This window comes from Ictidomys tridecemlineatus, chromosome 10 (assembly GCF_052094955.1).
Source record: "Ictidomys tridecemlineatus isolate mIctTri1 chromosome 10, mIctTri1.hap1, whole genome shotgun sequence".
In the NCBI taxonomy this organism is placed as follows: Eukaryota; Metazoa; Chordata; class Mammalia; order Rodentia; family Sciuridae; genus Ictidomys; species Ictidomys tridecemlineatus.
The window spans coordinates 82,575,160-82,587,330 of NC_135486.1; positions in this window are offsets into that span (position 1 = coordinate 82,575,160).

Genomic DNA, 12,171 nt, shown 5'->3' on the forward strand with positions numbered 1-12,171 from the left:
AAAACACTCGGCAGGCTGCAGAGTTAATTATACAAAGTTTCACAGAGATGGAATACTTCCTTATTTGGATAATTGGTTATTCCATCAGTTTCCCTGTATCTTTACTTTCTCCCTGAATATTTTCAGAAGGTATTTACTGGAGCTTATTGAAGCACTGTCTGCAGCGTAGCCTTTGATTAAACTGCTATTATGTCCTGGTTTAGACTTCACGGATTCAGGGATTGTCATTCCCATCTAATATGTGATCTGAGTTGGTTATGCCACATTAACTGAGAAATGCAGGGAAAAATTATTCGCAATGCAAGAAAACCGTTGGTATTAATTTAGAATACAACCTTGCTCTGAGGTAGCTCATAACTTTGTTTAGAGAACTCTAGCAAGAATTTTGAATATCCACCTTCTTTATAAGTCTGACAGTACATTTGCACCCTTTTCTTTGGGCCATTTAGACACTGATAATATTTGGGCCTGATTCCCCTACTCAGTGCCTAATAAGATACTTGTTGTGGAATGCTTTTTGTGGGGTGTGTATATGTGTACATATACCATATTCCCACTGGTTATGTTAATCTTGGTGGGACTGAGGGAACTGAAAACCTGTAGTAGAGACTCATTATGTGTGACTCACCCATGAAACCTCCTTTTAGAAGAAAAGTCCATGTGCCATGGTGGTAGTGGCCCACTGTGGCTCCTTCCTGCCTGCAACTGTCCTCCATCTTCTGTGACATAGAAGTGGGGTAGAGATGGTCCCTATGATGATTTATTTTCAAAACAGGCAAACAAAAGCATTTATGGTATAAGAACAATTAATTGTATCATTTAAAAATTTTATGTTTGAGGCCAGGCATGGTAGTGCATACCTGTAATCTCAGTGGCTCAGGAGGCTGAGGCAGGTGGATTGTGAGTTCAAAGCCTCAGTAATTTTGTGAGGCCCTAAGCAACTCAGAAAGAACCTGTATCAAAATAAAAAATATAAAAAAGGGCTGGGGGTGTGGCTCAGTGGTTAAGTGCCCCTGGATTGAATCCCTGGTAACCAACAACAACAACAAAATGTTTTATGTTTGAAAGACACTAAAACATTCCCAGAACTTTGAATGGGGCTGATATAAGTTACTTGATCATGACGGAGACCTTCAAATGGTAGTTTCATAACTTACAACCCTTGAGAATTTAACAGATTCAGTGTAACTATATTAACATAGAGAACAAAGATCTAGATGATTATGGATTGGGGTCAATGAGGGTGACTGGCAGTCCGAAGTCCTAGAGCCAAAGGTGACTATCAGGTAATGATTGTCTGTAGTCAGCAGCATGGTTGGAAGGGAAGACTCAGCAACAAGCGCTTGAGGTTCAAGCAGACCTGCAGCTCTTGGTGTCTCACTTGGATGAAAAAACTCAGTGTTTCAGTTTTAAGAGGAATTGGATCTTTCAGAATCATTTTGGGATCAAGAAATAGGATCTCCACAGGTTAGCCTTATTCATCTTTTTATGGTTTTGCAATTTAGGGATGTCCACAAATCAAGCTGTACTCAGTTTTGCAAGTTTAGTTGATTTAGGAAGCACCTGGAAAATGCTGAAAATTGACTGTCAGGGTGCACAGGGGTGCACAAGTTGGAATACCATTCTCAAAGGCAGATCATGTGATGCCTCCAATATTATGTGGATATTTTTTTTTTAAGTCTGAGAAAGTTACAGGAATTGCAGGGAGCTTAGTAGATGCTCTGTGTTCTGTTGAACATGTGGGTGGCCACATCCTATTGAGGTGGACAAGTTTGAGCTGGCAATAGATCTGACCTTCTGTGCTCAACCTTAGAGCCATAGATGCACATTTCAGGAGAGCAGGCACCTTTAGGTCCAATCCCACCTTCAGGAAGACAGGGTATAATCATGTTCATTTTATAGAAGATGGGGGCCTGACAGAATGGGCGACTTTGTCACATTTAAATGTCACTTAGTTCAAATGGTGGATAAAAGCTCAGCTCCTCTGTTCTCTGTGGTCTCCTCCTTTGCATTCCCTGCCTTTCTTGTTGCGCTTAAGTCTACCTCAAATAGAGAGGAGGAGAACGAGCACCTGTCTAAAGTTGCCTTTTTAGGTCCTTTAATGTCCCAGAGGCTCAGCAGTAGCACAGCTGCAGTCCCAGGTGGGAGAGATCTCAGGAGGCAGCCCGACTTGGATCACCTCAGTCCCAGCAGGACACTTTGGAGCTGGGGTATTGATGGTGTAGATGCTCAGATCACAGGTTAGAGGTCAACATCTCATGTCCTTGAAGACTCAGCAACTGCAAGTTAAAATAAAAGAACAGGGTCAGTTCTGATCAGTTCTGATCTTCAGGATCCTGATCAGAACTCAGAATTTGTTTTCATTTTTCACATCCAGGACTTTCTTCTCCCAAGAAAAGTTCAGTAGGGCAGAGTCTGACAAAGCTGCTATCTGTCTAAGCTCAAACCCCTTGTGGTTCGGGCAGCTAGATGGCCTCTGTGCTTCCCACTAGTACATTCAAATGTTATTCCAACAAGTATTTCTTATTTATTTATTTATTTATTTGGTACCAGGGATTGAACCCAGGGGCTCTTAATCGCTGAGCCATATCCCCAGCCCTTTTTAAAATTTTTATTTAGAGACAGGGTCTCACTGAGTTACTTAGTGTACCTCTTTGTTTTAATTTTCTTGAGCACCCCCTTTTAATTGTAGAAACTGCTATATATCTGGTGCATGTTAACGGCTTTATTTTTTCCATATACCACTGCTATGTGTTAAAACCTAATAGACAGGAAACAGAAAGAATTTTGTGGGAGGAGAAGGAGCAGATGTAGTGAAGACATTGCCCCACAGCATATAAGATGGAGCAAAGGTGAGGGAGAGGAAGAAGGAGGCATGGGGGCAGGAAAGATGGTGGAATGAGACAGATGTCATTACCCTAGGTGCATGTATGACTGCACATATGCTGTGACGCTACATGGGGTACAACCAGAGAAATGTAAAGTTGTGCTGCAATTGTGTACAATGAATCAAAATGCATCCTGCTGTCACATATTCCTAATTAAAATAAATAAATTAGGGCTGGAGATGTAGCTCAAGCGGTAGAGTGCTCCCTGGCATGCATGTGGCCCCGGGTTCGATCCTCAGCACCACATACAAACAAAGATGTTGTAACCACTGAAAACTAAAAAATAAATATTAAAAATTCTCTCTCTTTAAAAAAAAAGAAAAAAATTAAAATAAATTAATTAATTTAAGAAAGAGATTGCTAAGCGAGAGAAAGCTTAAGTATAAAGGAAAGTACCCATGGGAACTGGGCAGTAAGAGGACGGATAAACAGAGTGGGAAGCTTCAATGATGGAAATTCATGTCTGTACAGTTCCAGGCTGGGAAGCCTGCGATCCAGGTGTCTGCAGAGCTGGTTATTTCTTAGGCTTGCTTCTCTCCTTGGTTTGCAGATGGCCACTTTTGCATGTGTCTTCCTATGCTTTTTCCCTCTGTACCTGTCTATGTCCTATTTTCCTCTATGTTTAAAGACACTAATCACATTGGACAAGGGCCCACCCCTGTGAACTCATTTTACCTTAATCACCTCTTTAAAGATCCTATCTCCAAAAAAGAGTCACACTTTGAAATACTGAAGTTTGTGGCTTTAAGACATGAATTTAGGGCGGATTGCACGCTTCAGGTCAGCACAGGAATAAAAAAATCAGTTCTCCTGGGCAGCCAGATGTAATCAGTCTAGCTTAGAAGACACTGAATTAGGAGATCATTAAAAATAAAGGGACTGTCTGATTGTTCAGGGAAGACATTTGAAAGATAAAGAAGCTGAGATCCAGAAAGGTGAGGTTATTAACCCAAGGTCACACAGCAAGTTGTTCACAGAGCTTAGGTCAGAAGCTGGGGCATTTCATTCAACTCTCATGGTTTTCCTGTTGCACGTCCTGCTCAGGAAGCTCGCCTCTAAAGCTGGCTGTGCCCTTTTGCCTCTCCTCTGACTCTAATTCTTGGCAGTGACCTTGAGCCGAGCAATCCACTGCTACCTGGCCCAAATCACTCTTGCTAAATCACACACTAGGGAAGGCTGGCTTTCCACCTAAGCCTCTTTCAGACTGTCTCTCTTCTCCACGTGGAGTTGGAGTCAGTGTAGCTAGATCCATTTCACTTCCCTGGAGGAAGCCACCACCAGCTGCTGTGCAGGAGTTGGGCTTATTTATTTTATTATTATTATTTTTTATTTGTTTTAATTAGTTACACATGACAGTACCATGACCTTGACATATCATACATTTGAATCAGATGGGGTATAATTTCTCATTTTTCTGAGTGTACAGGTTGCAGAATCACATTGGTCATGCAGTCACGTATATACCCACAGCAATAATAAAGTCTATTTTATTCTGCTGTCCTTCCTTTCCCCCCTTTCCCTCCCTTCCCCTCCCATCACTTCTCTCTACCCAACCTAAGGTGACACACTTCTTTCTTTTTTCTTTTTCCTCACATCGTCATACATGTATTCTGTATACGATGAGAGTTTATTATTAATACAACGTGCAGAAACTGTGTCCTCCTTGCCCTTCCCTCTCAGCTGTCCCCATCTCCACGGCCTCCCCAGGACCTCCCTTTCCACTCCCATGATACCTGGTTTGGGCCACGTGATACTGCTTATATTTTATTCATTACATACTGTTATCTCTTTGTGGTAAGTTCTTCCAGACATTTGCCTCCAGGAGATTAGAGACGAAGATTACACATTCGTTGGTCCTCTTTTGTCACTATTAGATCCTCTATGACATGAGGAGTTTGCTCCATCATTCTCCCCACCACTGCCAGCTGTTACCCCCACCAGAGGCCTAGAAACAATGGACTGGAGCCTTTAAATCCATGGGCCAAATTAAACCTCTTCTGTTCATAAGTTATTTACCTTGGGTTTTCTGTTATAGTGATACACATGTGACTAACACCTCCCTATGCTAATACGCAAAACTATACAGAGCTGGAACTCTGTGCAGGTTGAGCGTCCCTTACCTGAAATCCTCAGGACCAGAAGTGTTTTGATTTTTTTTTTCAGATTTTGGAATATTTGCATATACAGCATTGTTATAGTTATAGATGTGAGTTATCCCCCAAAAGCTCATGTGTGAGACAGTGCAAGAAGGTTTACAGGAGAAACGATTGGGTTATGAGAGGCTTACTCCAATTAGTGAATTAATCCTCTGATGGGTATTAATTGAGTGGTAACTGAAGTGGTAGGGGGTAGCTGGAGGAGGTAGGTCCCTGGGGACGTGGACTTTGGGGTATATATTTTGTATCTGATGAGTCGAGTCTCTCTCTGCTTCCTGATCATCATGTGAGCTGCTTCCCTCTGCCACACTCTTCTTTCATGATGTCCAGCCTCACCTGGACCCGCAAGAGAGGGAGCCTGCTGTCTATGGACTGAGACCTCTGAAACCATGAGTCCTCCAAAAACTTTACCTCCTCTCTGATTGTTCTGGTCATGTCTTTTTAGTCACCACAGTGAAAAAGCTGACTAAAACAATAATAGAATATCTGGGGGATGGGACCCAAGTCTAAACATGAGATTCATTTATGTTTTATATACACCTTATACACACAGCCTAAAGATAATTTGATGCAGTATTTTCAGTGTCTGTGCCTTTTCCCTGAAACCTGTCACATGAGTTTTGTGTGGAATTTTCCACCTCTGGTGTGACGTCAATTCTCAAAAAGTTTTGGATTTTTGGATTTTTGAGTTAAGGATGCTCAACCAGTAGAACTTAATAAGGAAACACAATAATGGGATAAAGAAACAGAACATCCATTTGTGTTCGCCCTGGAGATAAACTTATCTTCATGGTCGGAGCTTCAATAAGCATTTTTAATCAGACAGTTTCCAGTATGCAGATTGGCGGGCTGACGGGGAGCTCATGGAGGATGGCATTTGATAGTGGAGGGATGCAGAAGAACAAGGCGAACAAGTCTGCAGAGTTACAGCCATAAGAATGGGAATACCACTACCCATTAGCTTCTTGGAGGGTGTAACCAGTTGTTGGCCGCTGTCAAATGGAGGGAGGTTTCCCTTTTGTGCAGGCTCTTGTGTATTCTGCTTGTAAAGAACTTAACACCGTGCTAAGCTCTTATGAGATGTGTCATAAATGTGACCCAAGCCACCAGTGGCCCTCTGTGAGAAGTGCCCTTGTCAATTGTTATAAAAGAACTTCTCTCCCATTTCCTCTCCACTGGGGTCACTGAGTAGTCAGTAGTGAAGGATTGGTACAAATTCACACATTAGTTAAAAATGAATTAAATACTAATTGAGTATTAATTAAGGATAATGAGATGATACAAAAGCAAGTAAAGACAGCTCCGTATTTGGATGAGGAGAAGAGCTGGACAGAGTGAATGGTACTAACTTTTCAATATTTAGATGTCTACGCCAGTAAGTTTTGTCAAATTGATAGAGAGATCTGGTATTTTTTTTTACATGTTGTACTTTCTAAATTACCATGTCGATTATTAATTTCCAAAGTGGAAGAGTAGTGGTACATGGTGACCTTTAAAAATGCGTAGCTAATTGAATCACTGGTAGTTAAACATTAATAGATTTAATTATATGGAAGTGACACAAGAGGGCAGCTGTGTACTATTTCTGAATACAGTTTTCTATTCTATTTCTAATAGAGTATGGGAATAAGCATAATGACTGGAAATTGTCTTTAATAAATTTCCTAGATAGATGCAATAAAATTATTTAATTAAAACCCATTTAATTAATCATTTAATTCTGCTTTATACCACTCTTATTGACAATGGTTGACCCGCAAAGATGCAATTAACATCCTACTGATTGGCTATCCAGTGGTGACTCTGCTTGCACAGAACTTTCTATTGATGCTTTGAGAATCATTTGACTGACCTGAGAGTGAGGTGGTGGGAATAGACGGTCCCCCTGAGAAACACATGTATTAGAGTGAAATAAGTATCCTTGGAAGGTCTTAGTAATCCAGTGGGTTTGGACAGGGATTTCTTAGCACCTCTGTTTTCATAGATATCTCAGAAGTTGGTTTGCTTTTGGTAACTTTAACCCTAAGACCCACAACAGAGAAACATCCTTCCTTCCAGAGGCAGGCAGTGGTTGGGCATCGGTGAGTCTCAATTCTGAGGATCAGACAGATTCTGGAAACTAAGACAATGTAATCTGAGCAAGGGTCCCAAGAATGCCTAGAACATTCCAGATATGAATCATGTTCAGTTTAAGAGGCTTGTATAGTTGTGTGAGGATGAAAGGAGAAAGAGTTCTGTTTTAGCACAGATCAGGTATGGAGCTGTAATGGATCCTCTGTCCTTCAGCAAGCATAGTATTGGCTTTGGAAGGATGCATAGGATGCGTAGGTTTTGTAAAAATGGGCTGCTGCTGAACTTACAAATTCTTCTCCAAAGTGAATGTAGGTAGTTTGTTATTACTTAACTCATTTAAATTAGGGTTTATTATCTACATATGGAAAGGTCCTATTCCTGGTAGGTGCAAAATAAGCCACATAGGGTCATAGGGTCTCCTGACAAGATCTAATTTATCAGGGAGGAGGTGGCATGGGGGTTTGGTCTAAGCACACAACTATGGGCCCCAGTAGGTCTCCTGAGATCAGGTGTCTTGGCCATGGGGTCAGTAGTTCATGCTATACCTTGACATTCTGATTTGATGAATTCATAATGATACCAAAGGATCTGGGAATCTTCTGAGATGCAGTGAGAATTGTGGTGTACCATGCCTGTGACTTCACAGTGAGAAAGTACAAAGGGACCAATACTGACAGCCAGGGCTGTGCACGCTGGAAGGTGAAGTGGCTTAGGGACTCAAGAACTGGCTGTGGGGGCTATTTATCCAGAAACAAAAAGGCAGGGGCATATGTCCTAAGATCTTAGTGTTGGTTCCAATTCTAGCACAAGGGACAAGATGTAAGTTCAGAAGTTCAAACTTGAGATTCAGAATGACAGTCTGTTCAAAGCAGCATGACACATGGAGACGTCCAATGAGAGAAGCAGGCAGGTGTTTGAAACCTCTGAAATGGAGAAGCTGGGAAAAACATGCAGACCAGAAAGCAAACCATGCCACCGCCAATCTGGATGTCACTGTTGACCACACATCAAGAAGGAGCTTGCTTTCTGTGTTGGATAAAAGCAATTTTCCTGGTAAGGACCAGAACATCCGCAGATGCTTGTTTCCTCAAGAGCCTCAGAACTCTAACACAGTAGTAAAATCTATATAGTAAAAGATATGTAGCCCAAGATGAATGGGAAAGGAGACCAGCCCTAATTCACGCACGCCATGAGCTCATGTCTCCAGGTGCAGCCAAGTTCATCCCAGGGTGTTTGAAGGAATCTAAATGTGTAATCAGGGAGTTACCTCTGGGAATCTCCCAAAAAAAAAAAATAATATACAACAAAAGAAGAACTCAAGAATTGATGACAAGTGAATGTCATGGGTTTTCTAAAGGGGTGGACTTCAGAAATGACAGACCAATAAATTTGGTCCAAACATTGTCAAATTATAGAATGAATGTTAAGCAGATGTCTTATGAGCATGTTGAAAGGAATGTGTTGACTGCCAGAGATGTGCAGTCACCACCAATGGCCCGTGCCAGAGTAACCTCATCTTTTGTGAAAACATTTTACTGAGTTGGTAGAGCAAGGGAGTGACACAGACTTAGTGGTTTTTGGTTTTAGAAAACATTTGGCAAAAATCCGCTATGTCGAGATGCCATTATGGAAAATAGAGCAAAATATGCATGGTATGACAGTCTTCTTGGATGACTGGGTCCTGTTTGAAAACCATGCTCAAAATGGGAGAAAGTCAATTCAGTTCACAATGGCATTCGGTGAATGTCCATGTCGCCTCTTGTAAATCTTTAGCAGAGTGTCCTTGAAGACACAGAAAAGAAGACAATTGAAATGAGGACTGACCACCACATTAGTGCTAGTAACAACTAAGTTCCAAGTTCATGGGCATGACAATCAGCAACCAAAAATGATTGCTAAACCAGGAATCTATACAAACTAGGAAACTGGACTTCTACTCCTTTTGCTTTGGAACAAAACCTCCAGTTAGCAGAACAGCCAAATCTTGAAATAGTTGTATCAAGTAAGTTATGAGACTTGGCTGAATAATGTAAAAACGATATGGATACATGCAGAACCCTGTTCCTAGATGGGAAGATTAGACATTGGAAGTGTCTTATATCTTCCATAATTAATTATAAGTTTAATGGTTCCTAAGTGAAATTGTGTCATAGCTCTCTCTCTCTCTCTCTCTCTCTTTTTTTTTATTGGACTTGACAAAAAGATTCCGAATACAGTAAGATCTCTACTGATCCTGGTGCACTTCAGAAGTCAGTGGATGATAAAGGAAACACAAACCAGTAGAGGATGAATAGATGAATCAAAAACAACAAAAAGTTTTGAAAAATGTTCATCCTTGAAAAAAAAATCAAGGTACATTCTTTTTTGAAAATACCAAATCACCAAAATAGAACTCAGAAAAAAAAAGATAAAAATTTAAATAATCCAAAGTAAGGGAATATAGTTGAATATTTAAAGTTAAATATTTAAAGTTAAATATTTAGAATGAGGAAGAATTGCCAAGTGCATTGCAATGGATAAGCCTACAACCCAGAATAAGAGCTATTGATTGGAGCCCAAACCTTATTTTTAAAATAGCTTTTTATTCAACTTTGACATTCACTTCTTAAACTAATACTGAAAGAGTCTACATCCACCCAGTTTTCCTCAACCTTGAAAAACTATTATAAAATATCCCCCCAGGTTAATGCCACTGGTATGGTCAAGATACAGAAAATTCCACCCCCACGAAGCCCCTCAAGTTGCCATCTCACCTCTACTCCACATCTCTCCTGCCCTCCCTTCTCCATCCCTAACCTCTGACAACCATTTGTCTTCTCTTTTTCTCCATTTTTGCAATTTTAAGAATGATATATAAATGGACCTGTATAGTTAGTAACTTTTGGAATTACTTTGGTTTCCTCAAGAGCCTCAAAATTCTAACAGAGGAGTACAATCTATGTAATAAAGGAATCGTAGCCCAAGGTGAATGGGAAAGGAGAGCAAGCCTTAACTGCTGTCTGGAGGTCATGTCTGCAGAGCAGCCAAGTTTCATCCCTAAATGTCATCACTAAGAGTAAGAGTTTAAATAAATATAGACAAGATTATTCTAACATATATATGGAAAGGCAGAGACATTAGAATAGCTATTTTTTCAAAGTAAGAGAACAAAGTAGAAGGGATTCTCACCCTCACAATTTTGACTATTATAAATCTTCCAGGAATATTTGTGTATAGAATTTTGTGCAAACATAAGTTATCGTTTCTCTTGTAGAAATGCTGGAGAGCTCTTTATTAGGCTATATGTGAGTTACTTGTTTAATTTTAAAGGTACTCCCAAATTATTTTCCAGATGGTTGTGTAATTTTAAATCCCCAACAGCAAATATGAGTGAGCTAGTTTTTTTGCATTGGACTGTTTGGTTTTTTTGAGACACACACACACACACACATATATACTAGTCCTTTGTTGAATATATGATTTGAAAATATTTTTTCATAGTCTATAGATTGTCATTTTATATTCTTAACAGACCTTAATAGAAGTCTTTAATTATGATGATATTAAATTTATCAATTTTTAATATTATTTACTTATTTATTTGTGGTGCTGGAGATTAAACCTATGGCCTTCTGCATAGTAGGCAAGTACTCTATCACTGCCAGCCTCAGATTCCATCCGTATAATTTATGAATCATGCTTTTGATAGTAAGTTCAGGAAATTTGTCTAGCCTTAGATCTTCAAGATTTTTTCCTAAGCATTTTGTGTTTTATCATTTTATATTTTACATTTAAGTTGGTGGTTCATTTTGAGTTGATTTTTATATAAGGTGTGAGGTTTAACTTAAGATTCTTTATTTTCTTTATGGATGTTCCTTTGCTCCATTGTTGAAAAGCATGACCTTTGTCTATTGAACTGCTTTTGCATTTTTGTCAAAAATCAGGCACACTTTTGTGAGTTGATTTTTGGGTTCCTTATTCTATTGCATATCTCTCTTTCCACTAATAACACTAGTCTTGGTTACTGTAGCTGTATAAGTCTTGAAATTGAATAGACTGATTCTCCTACTTTACTTTCTTATTCTTTTTTTAAAAAATAGCTATTCTGGTTTCTCTGACTTTCCATATATATGTTAGAATAATCTTGTCTATATCTGTAAAAATTTTTTCTTAAATCTTGAATAAGATTGTCTTACATATCAGTTTTGGGAATAATTGACATCTTTACTGTGTTTTAAATCTTCCATGCTATGACCATGGTATTCTCATTGCTAGTACATAGAAATTGATTGTATGTTTTTCTTGTATCCTGAGAGCTTTCTTAACTCTTAAGTTTTATGAGTTTTTTGTAGATTTCTTGAGATTTTCTGTGTACACAGTTATTTGCAAAAAAAAAGGCAGTTAAAAATCATCCTTTCTAATCAGTAGGCATTTTATTTACTTTTCTTGCCTTTTTGCATTGGCTAATACTTCCATCTCTGTGTTAAATATGAGTGAACAACCTTGCCTTGTTGTTTCACAATAAAGGCATTCATTTTTTCAATATAATATCAGCACTAAGTTTTTTCAGGTGCCCTTTATCAAGTCGTGCACATTTTCTTTAACTTCTGTTTTACTGATCATTTTTTTATTATAATCTTTGTGTATTGCACTGCTTTTGCATTTTTGATTATAAATGGGTATAAAATTTTGTCGAATATTTTTTGTGCCTCTTGATTTGATTATATGATTTTTCTTCGTTAGCCTTTTAATATCATGAATGACATTGATTCCTTCCTGTTGTTCCAGGCTTGGATGAATCCCACTTGATCATGTTTAATTCTTTAAGAATACAATAGCTGAATTTTTTAGGACTATTTTTTAAAAAGATTTTTCATTTATATTAACAAGAAGTAGTTCTTGTCCTATTTTTCCTTTCTTGTCCTATTTTTTTTTCTGGTTTCTGTATCAGGATAAGAGCAGCTTCATAAAATGAATTGGAAAGTGTTGCATCTCTGTCTGTCTCTTTTTATTTTTTTTCTGGAAGAAAAAATCACATGGGACTGCTGCTAATTCTTTTCTAAACGTTTGGTAAT